This window comes from Pteropus alecto, unplaced genomic scaffold (genome assembly GCF_000325575.1).
Source record: "Pteropus alecto unplaced genomic scaffold, ASM32557v1 scaffold48, whole genome shotgun sequence".
Lineage (NCBI taxonomy): Eukaryota > Metazoa > Chordata > Mammalia > Chiroptera > Pteropodidae > Pteropus > Pteropus alecto.
The window spans coordinates 231,597-246,142 of NW_006442110.1; the positions used below are offsets into that span (position 1 = coordinate 231,597).

At 49.1% G+C, this 14,546-nt stretch overlaps 2 pseudogenes; one reads left to right on the top strand and one right to left on the bottom strand.

The window, feature by feature from the left end:
- Positions 1–3,971: 3,971 nt before the first annotated feature.
- On the bottom strand, positions 3,972–4,090 carry LOC112469947 (annotated as a pseudogene).
- Positions 4,091–8,641: 4,551 nt separating this feature from the next.
- Positions 8,642–8,760, top strand: LOC112469977 (annotated as a pseudogene).
- Positions 8,761–14,546: the final 5,786 nt, after the last annotated feature.

Below are 14,546 nucleotides of genomic sequence, written 5' to 3' on the forward strand. Positions count from 1 at the left end.
CAAGTCCTGGCCCAGGCCCCCGGGGACGTGGGACTGAAGGCCAGAGCCTGAGCTGGAACACGGCACGATGGCACCCGCAGGGGACGTGAGGAAGCCGACCTTGCAGAGGCGCCCCTGGGATCACCGGCTGACTCAGCCTCACTACTCCGTGGAGCACTCAGAAACAGAAAAAGATACGTCTCCACTAATCATTCCTAACCACCTCAGCGTTTAGAACCTCCATTTCCATCACTTGTGTGGCCCAGAAAACAGCAAGTCAAATACTACCTTCGGGCCATCCAGTTCTGGATCTGTCCCCCATATTTTGGTTGAAAAAAATACAAATTCTCTGCAGGAAAGCACTTGAAGAACTTTAAGGCACTTTAAGGAGGAAGAACTTACAATGGAAAAAAAAAATACAGCTCAAATAAACATAAAAAAATAAGTCATCGTAAATTAAAACATTCAAATCTTAAGCAACAACCCACCCCCTATACACCAGACCCCAAGACACAGGAGAGAACGGAATCGCCCAATAAAATGACTAATGTGCTTAAAGAAATAATTGACAGCATGACAACAGAACAAGAGACTATGGAAACTCACAAGCCACATTGGAAGAATATTTAAAGAGAACGTATCAGAATTAAAATATAAAGAGCCGAAAGAGAATCTTGAAGGGTGAGTATAACGACATCAAAACACAGCTCAGGAGGGGGTTCATCGACTACATACAATATTGATTCGGACAGTTCCGATTCTAGTAACGGTAAAGCAGCTTATATCAGGCTACCTTTATAGACTCTGAGGAAAAAACTAATGCAACATAATTTGATGGTTCTAGAGAGTTCCGAAATGTAGCAATAAGCTGAACCCTGGAAAAGAGAAAACGTCACTAAGTTACAACCACGTTCATACAACTTTCTCCTAACGGCTCTCTCCGGAAGATGGGAAATCGTTGTAAAAAATCACTGGATGTTCTTGACAGCGGTTTAGAGATAGCTGGAGAAACGCTCTACAGATTCGAAGACAGATCAATAGTATTGTTTGGCCTGAAGAACAGAGAGAGAAAGAGGTTCGAGAAAGAGGACGGAGCCGTGTTCTCGGGGAACAGCACGGGGCGCACTGCCTGTGTCACTGGAATTCCAGAAGCAGAGGGGACAGAGAATAAGACAGAAAAAGTGATGCGCGCAAAACTTCACCGAAGAACAGCATATGCCGAACCATAAAACAGATCTAAACACGTTTCTCAGGAAAGTCGCATGAAGATGTAAACACGCGCGCGCGCACACACACACACACACACACACACACTGATAAATGGGACTTCATCAATGCTGACGACGTTTGCTCATCAAAACACACCATTCGGAGGAGGAAAGGCCCAGTGGGAGAATACATCTGCATGCATCTGACAAAGGACTTATATCTAGAATATACATAGAATGCCCAAAAATCAACAGCAAAAAGATAAACCACTCAATAATAAAATGGTAAAAGGATTTCAACTGACATTTTAGAGAAGCATTAATCTGAAAAGCCAAATAAGCACAGGAAAGAAAGAAGCTGCTCAATATTTTAAGTCTTCAGGGAAGAAGATTAAGCTCATTAGAATAAAAGTTAAAGTTAAATTTAGAGGACAGTCGAATATTACAAATTGAATTTTTAGAGGCGCGATGACTATTAACACACCTTATATGTCCTAAAATTTCTTTCAATACTTGTGTCTATTTCTAAACTAAAATTTGTCTCTGAATTATAACCATGAATATAAATAATAATTTACCATATGAGTAAAGTGGGTTTTTAATCAGAGAAGAAAGCATTATTTCGAAAGATGTGACAACCGACATCATTTTTGGGGAAAAAAAAAATAAGGTAAAATCTCTTCCTCACTCACTATTATGAAGTAAAATCCAATGGTTTGAAGATTTGAATGCAGAAAAATAAAGTCATTAAAAGCTACAAGAAAACAAAGATAAAAATTTATATAATTTTAGAGTAGGAAGGCAGTTCTAAAAATGCAGAAACTGTAAAGGAAAAGATTAAATGCAACATAAAAAAAACACTTCTGTATCTCAAAAAAAGAGACAAACTATGAAACAAATAATAAAACCATTAACCACAAGAATATTGCATTGTAAGAGCTGAAATATTAATTACTGATAAAATATTAGTCAAGCGATTGGCAAGGAATGAGAACAGTAAATTAGAAAGAAGCAAAACAACTGGACGATATAAACGAAAATAATGCAAATGAAGCCAATAATGAAATATTTCTCAAAGCAACACAAACTCATTTTGGTATGAGTCAGATTTAGTAGCATTTCTGTACACTGCTTCTAGGACCGTAAATTGGCGTCACCACTCCCGAGAGCAAATTTGCAATGCTGAGAAAAAGACTTAAATATGTGTATTTGACATTCACTTATAGGAAAATACATTTAGGCAACAAGCTCTCGTTTTCATCCATTTACGTTTCAAGGTAACTCTCTCCGTCTTAGAATCATCTTTCCTTTACTTCTGTTTGGCCAAGAACACTGATACATATTCAGTTAGTGAATCGTAGACGGTTAAAACACACGGTGACCATCACTTTGCATTTGAGAGTTTCTTTAGCAAGAGAAACATTTTACACAGAAAGAAAAATCGCTACGTCGAGTGATTGCCAGCCTACCCTTTCCTGGAAGTGTGTTAAATCAGCAGAGCTCATCGGTTATCGCTGCTTATTTCAGTCTGTTCCCAATCTTCCCCAGCCTATGTCCCTGAATATCTTTTATTCACGGCGAATGCTTAGAACATTTCTCTTTTCAGCTGACTCTAGTTGCTTTAAGATTTATGCGGTCGTGTAGAATAAATACATAAGCGAAATGCGAAAAAGCTTTAAAATATGGGCAAACCCAATTTGGTGTGAGTAGCTCTTGCGAACTCATTGGACTCCGACCACTGTATTGTTTAACGAGACACAAATCTTCCTGGTAATACAGAGATACCCTTTCATTTGTATTTGGAAAATTTAATTCAATGCCTCATTCGGCACAAGAAAAATGAGCGTGAGCAGCCTGAACTTAGCATGTGGAATGGGAATGAAAACGCAGAGCGGGCGGTCAAGGAGATGTGACGGTTTGAATCTCGAAGAAGAGGACCTCGATTATTCAGGTCATCTGTCACGTGCGGATTGAGACTCTCATCGGGAAACTTCCTGGACGTTACTCATGTAACTCGGTGATAAAATCAGTGATATTCTGACTTTCAAACGAAAAATGCATCTCTGTGTATAAGCAGTAAAATAAAAAAGTGCTCAAGACCGGGGATTCGTCCCCCGCAAAGCCTTTCGCACTGTGCTCAAGGGATCCCCGTCATCGCGTGTTATTTGTTAAGCCGGCGATTCGATGGTGAGGGTGGCCGGCGCTTTAATTCATTACCTGGCAGGGCGCTTCTGTCTGCCCTCCAACCGCAGGGCTCTGTGGGGGTGCTGGGTGGGGGGCTCTGCTCTCTTTCTGGCCCTCGCTTGGGTTTCTTACAGGAGAAGGCGTTTTCATCTCCTGTCCCTAATGGAACTGGGCCCCATAAACGGGACTGCTGCTCCGACATGCCTCCTGCCTCCAGATGCGCAGGTGGGACTCCGATGAGAAAAGCTCCCCCAAAGTCCATGAAGGACTCAGGGGTGGGGGCTGCTCCTGCTCAAGGCAAATATAGCCCCCCGCCCAATCCCAGGCGCCTGTGATGGACGTTTATGGAATCCTAGGCGGAAATGCATGCTCTTTCCCCGCTGCACTGTGTGGATGTGAAGATTCGACTTCCCTTAGCAACGCCTTGTGTTTGGAACATGGATTGTTTTCCGGCAGACGCTTCTCGCCGTCTATTCCTCTCAGCTTTAGGTCACATCTGTGGTCCGCCTCTCAAGGGCAGCCTTTCATGACCTTTATCTGGACTGTGCTTGCTCTTTGGCTTTGTTTTTTTGTTTTCGTTTTTTTGTTTTGTTTTTTTTACGCCTACAGCGCCTGGTCTTCCTGGGTGGTCTCCCATCCAAGGACTAACCGGGCCCGACCCTGCTTAGCTTCCGAGATCAGACGGGATCGGGCGTGTTCAGGGTGGTGTGGCCGGAGACTTCAAAGCCAGTCTTTCGTTCGCAGCTCTAACTGTTCGTTTCCAAGTCACTTTCTTACAGTAAAAGATGAAACTCCGATTTAATGTATAAATGTTAACTACGTATTATATAGAATTTTTTTTTAAATTTATCCCACCCTCAAGAAATTTCCTATTTAATACCAAAATTAATACAAGTACCACAACCAAATTCAAGAGTAAAGCACATGAATTACTTTAAGGAAAGCAGAAGGTTTTTTTCCGAAGGGTTCAACAAACTTTAATTCAATTCTCTAATCTATGATTTAACATTACAGCCCCTCCCCCCAAATTATATGAAGATTTTTTACTCATAGCCACTCTTTCGTGAACTCGGAATTGTATCTTTTCTCAGGTATTTTAATGAAATTAGTAATTGAGAGCACTAATTGAAATTACCACAATTTCATCTGTTTGCAGACAGTTGGGCGAAGCAAGCTGGGATGGGCCATTACACTGAATTTTAGAGGCGGTCTTCATTGAAACCAGCGTCTTGTATAAATTCTGCCCCTGTACAAAGTCGAAGCGGCAAATGTATACATTTAGTAAAACTGTTTCTTTTTCATAAAGCCCCCAGGATGTGATGGTTCTCCAGAGCTGTCATTATTGGACACGAGCAAAGTCACGTGTCTGAGATGTTCTAAGTAATCATCTTCACTTTGTCAACGTAGAATGTTTCTACCTGTTTCTGATATAGACCTGAAATCAGGAATGCAGATTGGGGGCCGCCGGCATGAGACCCAGATGTCCTGAGTGAGACACTCTGCGTGGGCCCCAGCAATCTGTGTACAGTGAGACCCCCCAAGTGATTCCGATGCATGCTGGAGTTTGGGGACCACCACATCCATCCCCCCAAAATTATTTTGGTACCCGGGTACCATCGACTTTAAAGATTCTATTGCTGTCCACTCGATATGCAGCTGTGGCTGCAGAAAGGAGAGGAGAGCCTGCCGGAGAGGACAGTGTCCCAGCTGCTGTGACCTTCCTTCTGAGCCTGACGAGGCCGCCTGGTCCACCTGCCACCCTGGTCCTCAGGCTCCGTCAGCTCAACCACGCATCCTGCTTCCTCGTCGTCCACCGCAACAAGGAGCGATGGTCTCGAGGCCTCAACTCACAGGCAAGACACACACCTACGAACCCCAGGGGCGACTCATGACATAACGCCTTCGCACGTATGTGTTATTTAATCTTCCGGATTAAAATATGATGATTATCAGAGTAATATTATACAGAAGGGCAATTTTGTCACGGCTGGGAACACATCCGTGTGGACGGATTTTGCCACTGGGGTCCTTGGACCCAGGGCATCGTTTCTGCTAAATCGGAAGCTCTGCGGGAGGGGCCAGCAGCCCGGTTTAACAATCCCGCGGGTGATTTTCATGGCAAGTTTGAGAACCACTGGAGTTGGGTACTGCACGTTTTTCAAAAGCTCCGAATGTCCCACTTTTAAATGGGGGAGAACGTCATTCATAAGCTCAAACAGCCAGAACAACACTGTCAAATTAATTTAGTTTGAACCGAAGAAAACGCCACCTTCCAGCAAAATCAGCTACGGGTGAAGTGTGGCCTCTGAGGCTTCAACCCAGCCATGGACTGCTTTCTCGTTATGGGTTTTGGAAAAGTTTCCCACCCGTTATTCCAAGAGGTTGTGTTGGCGTAAGGTGACGGACGGTACTTGACGGGGGCTCGTGTGCCCTGACCTGTGATCTGTCATCTCGCTCAGCACGTGTTCTTGGCGACACGTAGACATCCCTTGCTGCATAATGTCGTGTCCCCCTTACCCCGTGTCTCTACCTCATCTCTCTCCTGTTTCAGCAACAGCGATATAATAACGTAACTCCCGCTTCTTCCTCCCTGACTCAGCCACGGGCACAGTTAAGCTCGGGTGTGTAATTACCTGCTAATTTCTATCCCCGTCCGAGGGGCCAGAGCCATTGAAATGCAGAGGAGAGAAAAACACGGATCAGTTCTGCAGACCGGGCTCCACACCCAGCCTCTGGCTGCTGCGACTGCACCCTGACCTCCGGGATGTGCCACTCAGGGGGGCCAGGAAGAGGCCCCGTGCCCGGTGAGATGCCGGGTCCCACCCCCGCCCAGCTCCGGGAGCGGCTTAGCGTGCGGACGCATCATCCCCACCTGTTGGGCAGCTTCGCCCTGGCCCTATTCATTTCACCCCTCCGAGAATAACGTGTCTCTCTTCTCCTGGGGAGCCCCCTTCCCAAAGCTAGCCTCCTTAATCCCCACCTGGACGCAGGTGCAGGTGGTGGGCTCCCCTGGGAACCACAGAGAGCTATAAAAGGCAAGCTGTCTGGGAGGACCCCCGCTGGCCCTCCAGATTGCCGGCCACAGAGCTGAACTCCATCTACGGGGTGGCAGGGCTTTAGGTTCATACAGACCCTGGAGAGGTGGCAGGGTGCAGACGTGAGCTTGAGCGTCGGACGAACCTGAGTCCAAATCCTGCATGCACTCTCTTCTGAGCGCACCGAATTCGGTTAAGCCACTTGTCACCATATTCTTAAAACTAAACCGTGATGTAAGAAGGTCAGTCTCGCAGGTCTGTAGAGATACTAAATTCGTTTAACTTTTGTCACACTCACATCACATGGCTGACAGTCAACAATTGACAGATATTACTGGAAATACCTAGATTAAACACTTTCTGCACTGGCGATGCTCAGAGCCGGTGCCCTGGGAGCGCGGTTTCTCCCAAAGGCGAGTGACCAGCATCCTGTCCCTTTCACCACCCCTCCCTTCGACTCCCGGCTCTGCCATGTGTTCGACGTCTTAGATTCTGGCACGATTTTATTCCTGGGGTCATATTAAGTCCCTAACACAAATCCAAAACTCCAAGAACGCCTGACAGCCCGTGAGTCGATGGCTCCACTTTGCGCAATGCATGAGGCCAGACGTCACCCCCGTGGCCACCCTGCAGACCGGTCACTTGCCACAAAGCCCGTCCCGCACGGGCACTGAAACCCTCCTTTGAAGACACTGGCTTCACATAGTTGGATCCTTGCTTGGAACAGACACGATAGTGGATTAACCAAGCTCGCGGAAGGGGGCTTGAATTTCAAACGTGCAAAGCAGAAGCACGGTGGGGTGGGGGGAACCTTGCCTTCCCTCCGCTCATCAGGCAGCCGGCGGCGTGATTCTGGGCTCCAGCAGAGGGCAGGCTTAGTCTTTGAGTTCCCGAAGTATTCTAGTCACACCAGGAAGGCATTTTCTGCTGAAAACTGTTCCCTGTCACTCACTGCTCACCTCTCCCCAAAAGCCACGCCAGCGTTAATCATGCTGGTCACTAAATTACTGGTCAGGCATTTCGTTAAAAATCATAGGAAGGAGACCGACAAGGAACAACACAGAAATAAATTCCGTTTTCTTCCGTTAGTTCACCTCTGGACTCACTAACATTATGCCTATTTACAGCCCGCTGTCTGCCTGCACAGCAAGAATTGGGGGGCCCTTCATGTCACTGCTTCCTCTGGCTCCCAACGCCGTCACCCAATGGGGTACCAGGTCCTGGCATCGTTAGCAGAGCACATGCTCACGCTTCCTGAAGGATGAGAATAGAAATGTGCCACCTTCGCTTACCTAAATCACCAAAACGGAAATTCAGCACTAAATGGAGCTACTTAACTTGCTGGGTTTAACGTCCGTTTGCCACGCCATCCCTCTCGTAGGCAAAGACGTGCCCTGACTCCTCAGCCTGGCTGTTTCTTTATTCAACAGGCAAAGGGACCAAAGTGTGATTAAAATGCCGAAGTTTCAATAAATACCACTTGCTAAACAGTCACTCTGAAAATGGCCATTGATATTGTCGAACCTCAGTTTCCTCGACTCACAAATGGAGGTAAAAATGCCCTTTCCGGCCAATGCATAAAACTGTCTGAAGAATCGGACAAGATAATCCTTGTGAAATGCTACGGAGACCAAAGGTGACGTGTTACCCACAGAAACCCCTCACGAGAAACATACTTTGGGGCCTTTATTTTATAGCTTAATTGATTATTCTTAAGAATAACCTAGTAAAGGGGATATTCTCATCCTCCTTTTACACAGGAAGAAACTGTGACTTGGGAAATGTTGGTCCGTAAAACCGATGCCCAGAGAGGTAAGCATCTCACTCAAGATACGCAGCATCATCGCTGCTCTTGCCGTAGAGAGAAATTAATTTGCCACGATTTTCCTCAACGTCCTTTTACTATTTCTGAGGAGATGGGATATATTCGCACTATTAACCAATAAACTAAGAGCTTAAAATACAAAGCAAAGGTACAATCGAGATCTTGGGACCGCGTGCGCCCAAACTCCCGTCTGCGTGAAACACCTGCCCCGCTTCTCAAGGACTTGATGGTGGATCACACCACGTTCTGAGGAGCACTGGTCACACTGGGTGGGGAACACTGGTCACACTGGGTGGGGAGCACTGGTCACACTGGGTGGGGAGCACTGGGTGGGGAGCACTGGGTGGGGAGCACCTGCGCCTGGAAGCTGTCAAAACTGGCTCCATTGTCCAGCTTCAAGGTTGCATATGGCCTACGGCCACGCCATCCTGAACAAGCCTGATCCCGTCTGATCTCAGATGCTAAGCAGGGTCGGGCCTGGTTAGTCCTTGGATAGGAGGCCACCTAGGAAGACCAGATGCTGTAGGCGTAAAAAAATAAAAAATAAGGGATTGTAAGCTGACAAGGTCCTTGCGATCTGTGAGGTCAGCCAAGGGCTGCCTCGCCTAAAAGAAAAAAAAAAATGTCGCATGCAAAGAATGCTCCGAGCAATTCGTCACTATATTTTGATTTGCCGGGTCCCTGCCCCCTTCTCCACATGGCACTGCAGTCCAGGGGGACGAGGCACGGTGACGCGGGAAGAGGGGCCATCGGAGCCCAGTTCAGAGCCTGCCAGATACGCCTCGTCCCAGCGGTGATGTCCATTTTCCCACGGGTGTGTGCTCAGTGCCTCGACCACTGATGTCGACAGCGCGTGTCCAACGCAGCGTTCTGCGGAATGAATGGGGATAAGTGAATGCGGACAGAACCCCGGAGATAGTCAAACATCTCAGGAGGGGAAGTGGGGGGGGCACTGGCCGGAAGGGAAACGAACAAGCCAGGCGCTGGGCAGGACCCCTCGGGTCCCTGCGGTGGCTTCTCACCTTCGCCGAGAATTCCATGCAGCAAAGCAAACACCACGGCGTTTGCAACTTAGACCTGTGCACTTAATTTGTCAAGCAAATCTGACTTGTCCCCTGAGTGGAGGGGCTGAGTGGGCTTCGAGGAGGAGGGCCGGTACCGGACCGAAGTGGAAGGAGGCTGACCGCAGAGGTGACGGATTTGGGTGAAAGCACGAAGAATTACGAAATTCAGCAGCAGTACGAGAGGCCCGCTCGGGATATCCCATGTTCAAAAACCTTTGAAAAGGCACTTGAAGGAAGCTTTGCGCACGACCAGAAAAAATCTCGTGTCGAACAGAGGTTTTTTTTAACTCAGGGCCGCTAAGATTGTGGTAAGCCGCTCAGAAAGCCCGATGTGATTTAAGTTACACATAAAGGAAAATTTTTTTGAACTGGTAAGAGGGAAGAAAACTAGGTAACCCACAAAGGAACGCGATAGTTTATATGTTATTACTAGGAAATATTTCTGGCTGGGATCTCACACACGCGCTTTTTGTTCAATCGGCTACCTGCAGACAAACGAGTAGAAAACATTATTCTCTGTCCACCGTGGTAGGTAGTTGAATCGCCTCCATCGTACTAGGCGTTTGTACACAGATTTTGTGTCTGGGACGCTTTCTGGCAAACGAGAAAGCGATCTGCACGGCACCCCGCCGTTAGCCTGCGATGCATTTGGGAGGAAACCCTAGGACCCCTGATTACCTTCCAATCTTTACTCCATCATTAGAGCCGCCGACAGGTCCGAGCGCCTCTGTAACTAACGTATAACCATTTTAAGTTCTTGTGCTTTCTTTCACGGCTTATCTATTTCTTGAGAATAAAATATATATTCAGTTTCCCTCTGGCTTTTATGATCACGTCCTCATATTTTTCTACAATTCCATGTTCAATGTGAATCTTACGGGCGGTTCTGGGTCTTATGGCATCTGTGGCATCTGTCCCATTTTGTGGGCCAGCGCGGTTGGAAAACAGGTGTGTCCTCTTAAAATTCTTGGACATACTTTCGTTTCTTTGATTACTTTCCTTATCCTGTTGTCCTCGTCCTCTCTCTCTGGGAAGCATGAAATATTTCCGACAAGCACAAAAGACCGCATGAGCCATCCATCCCCTCCCCCACCCCGGGTAAGGAGCGAAGCGTGGGTCTCCCGCCTCCCTGTCAATAACTGCATTTTTCCTCCCTACCTGACCCCCCGCCAGAGCCCAGGCCCACTCTGCACCTGGTGTCCACTACGCCACACGTTTTAGAAATTGCTTAAGCGACCTTAATTTGCGTCCGGCTAGGTAAGAGCGTATCACGCTTTTACACTTTGTAATGACACCACCCAGTGTGGACCTTACAACTCAATTCACAGCCAGCTCAGTATTTGTGAGGTTTATCCACATGGATATATGCGGCTTTCCCTCTGCACCGAAGAGCATCGTACTGCATGATTCTACAATGTATTTATTCCTCTACTAATGTATTTAAAATTTGTTCCCCAATCTCTACTTTTAAGCAATGCCGCAATCAACACTTTTTTCATAGACCACCATTTTGGCTCCTGGAATCGGTCTTTCCAGAACCATGCGAGGAATGTGGACGGAAATAATATTAACCAGATCGACGGAAGCCTATGAAAACTTCCTCGGACAGGGACACAGGTAGCGTGTTTCAAGGATCCGCTTCGCTCCCTGGCCCGGTTTTAAAAAGGTGAGCGTCTCCCCAGGAAGAATCGAAGCGGCCGGAAAAGTCAGATTGAATTAGGGGAGGGGATCGGGGTAAAGCAAACAGTTTCCTTCGGGAAGACAAATACCACCGATCTAATAGTTGTTCTTTTTATGAGCATTCCGCCGAGTGGAGAAAAGTATGTACACAGAGAAGGAAAAAAACGGTCCTCAGGGAGCCCCGCGGACACGGGGAGGGATCGGTGGAGGGGGGGTGTCTGCACAGAGCTGCGCATTTGGGGCAGGAAAGCCGCCACGCGTGGCTCTGTGTCCGATCGCTCTGTGATCGTGGCTGCCCCGAGGTCACCTGCTTCCTGTAGTCGGCACGTTCACGCAAAACACAGCGACGGCCGCAGACAGAACAGAACCCAGGCCGGCGATGCCACAAACCATCTCATCCGTGAGAGTCAAGGGTTCACGCGGAGAGTCTCAGGCTGGGCCTGGGGCTGGGAGGGCGGCCCATCCAAACGCAGGGTTCCGCGGCGTCGAAACGGCATTGCAATTTTCTTTAAAAATTTTAAAACTCATGAAATTTACATAACAGCTGTGTGCTTTGAAGGGCAGAGCGCCACTACCTGCTACACCTGGGAAACCGATTTGGCTCAGAAACCTCAAAGGTTTCTCTGACTTCGAACACGCTCCGCCTCCGTGGTCCCCTTCCCCGCCGTCACTCAGAGGCGGCCTCTGGAAGGGACAAACATGCCACCTCCTGCTGGCAGAGGGCCCCAAAGAAGAAACACGCGAGCCCACGCATCTCACAAAGGAGATGATGCCCGCCCTGGCCGTGTCCCGCCCTCTGCTCCCTGCCCACCCTTCTCTCACGGACTTCGCTCAGGCCTCTAACTCTTTTTGGGGTGCTTGGGCTTTCCCAGGCAGGGAAGCAAGCCTCTGCCCCCAATAATTCACATAAGGCGGCACACCCCAGGTCTATCTGTATTTTAAACAGGGTGTTTGAGGGGGTAAAACTCAAAGTAGGGAGATGTTCTTGTTCAGAAAGAAGTATCAGATATTTTGTTGAATATCCCGTAATTCAGGGTGGTCAGATCGGGTGCTGGCGACCTGCTCCCTCTGACAGTCATTCTATATTCCTCCAGACACTTCACCACCCGGTACCCCGACTCATCGACAGGAGCCATCTGCACTTGGGGACCTTTTTATCCTGGGTTATTGTTAGAAAGACCCTGCAAGAAGACAGTATGTCCTCAGTCACAGTCTAGGCCAAGTTCGGTAAGTTGGCACGGCTCCCCCCGGAGCTGTGCGTCGAACCCGGGTCCCGGTTAAGGCACAGGTTTACCGCGTGTTTAAACCGTGTCTCAACAGACCAGCCCCCCGTGAGCAGAGCATCGTAGGCAGCGCACACACCTGTGTGCCGTGTGATTCGCTCTCAGTCTGCCGGGCCGATTTCCCACCCATCTATCATCATCACTAAGTTGATTTCCAAACTCTCAATGGAATAAAAATGGCAGTTGCTTAGAAATTCGGACTTCGGCATCTCAGAAGTATCAAGGACATGCCACAGGACAGGTGTCCCAGAGCTTACGAAGAGGGAGAGACAGACGCTGGATTCTTTTGGAGAGAAAAGTAGGTAAGAGAAAAGGGTCAGTGGAAAAAGTTAGATTTTTCCATTTAAATGTCCACCGTTTCTGGGATCCGCACTCATTCGGCAGATGGTTTTTTCCCCTCCACCCAGATCCCGTTAATTCTGTTATATGTAATATATCACACACATGATGTCGTACACATCACAAGATGCTTCCCACATATTTCCCGCGCTTTCCTCCCCATCACCTCGATGCCAATGGCGCCTTCTTCCTCTGGGGCGGGACAGTCACGTGTTCCTAGACCGTGTATCCGAATTACTATTAGGGCTGACATAAAAATAAGCGTAGGAAAATGGATTTCTCCCTGTCTAGAATGTTACCCAGTGTATTAAAAATTGCACAGCTCACCGAGAGGTTGGTCGACTGAGTTTTCTTCCAACTCCAAAACCCCGTGCGTCGTCTGTCACCGCCGGAAATCAGCCGCGGTGAAACGGCGACATGTCAGTTGTCCGCCGGCATGAAAGCGGAACGCGGACAGGGCACCGAGGTGACGGCTGGTGCCGTCTAACCGCCGTGGTGCCGCGTGGCGTCTGAGGCACCGAGTCGGTGAACTTCGTCTGAAACCGCAGCATGGGGGGGTCGACGCGGTGACCTAGGGTCCCGTCCGGACAGCGGCTCGGAGTCCCTCTGGGTGACTCTCTCAAGGCACCGAGACTCCTGCTAACATGCAGACGTGACCCCTGAGAGAGAGGAGCCTGAATAATCGTGTGAAAAATGACAGAAACGGAGCGGCCATCCCAGAGAAACTGCCTTGCACATCCTATGTCTCAAACCTGTGTGATGAGAAAAGGTCCCAGCACCCCTCGGGGACCGGGCCGGGAGCTGTTTGCAAGCATAACAGGAAAGCAGGTATTGGAACTACTGGACTGATGACTACTGGACCGAACCATTTTAAATTGCTCAGAATTAGCATCACTATGTGATGTTCTCGGCACCGACAGCGACGCCTTCCTTCTACGGATGTCATCGTCCCCTTTCCTCTGGCTCCTCATGGGAATATTATTTGGGCTCCTGTGTGAATCAGTGATTCCCGAATAACTATCCATTTTTATCTCAAAGGAAGTGCGCGCTGCCTCTGACTCGGGCCTTTGGTTTTTCAGTCGGTGACGATAACCTCTGATACGGGAATGACGCCTTCACGTCAGACGCTTTACTGCGAGCTTCGCCGTCGGTTACTCAGCTGATCCTTGTGCCAACCCTGAGAAGGGAGAGGGGAACATCGTCTGCAGGGAAGGGATGTGGCGGGAAGAGGGGCTGGCGCAGCCGGGCTCCAGTCCTCGGGAGGAAGGAGCCCGGCCCTCGGGGCCTGTCTCACGATTGCGGTCCCCGGCCACCTGCGGTCATCACAGCCCCCTCCCTGCGTGAGAGGGCTGGCCGGCACCCCTCCATGAAGACGGGAGCTGCAAGGTCCTTCCAAGGGGACCGTGCTAGGCAGGCGTCCACAGAAGCCCCGCAGAAAGGGGGTGCGTTGCAGGAGAAGGGGCACCCCTGGAGCTCACGAGGATGACGGGCAGTCCAAGAGCATTGGGTGTTTACGGACCGTCCACTCACCGTCGTGTCTGGACCTCCGCTCCCTGCTGGGCACTCTGTGGAGTATCGGGGTACCCAGACTTGACAGGGAGTGAGGTGACGGTTAAAACGTGGTGGGTTGGGGAGGCACAGGCTCCAGAGCCCCTGGAAAGCAGAGCCAGCATGAGAGGGGAGGAGGAGGCGGGTGCGTGAGCGGATAACACTGGGCCCCGGTGTGCGCTGCGCTGGGCCCCCCGCTTCTGAGGTGGTGGCAGGCGGGTCTCCCCTCTCCGGCCACCTCCCTGCTGTCGGCCTAATAGACTGTCCTCTCCGCTTCGTCCTTCCCTCACGCCTTCCAGGCAGAAGCTTCTCTCAAGCCACAGGATCGATGGGAGTCGCGGAGGAATCAATACGGGCATTTGGAAGTGAAAAGTGGCCGGGAGCGGATTCCCAGCTTCGGC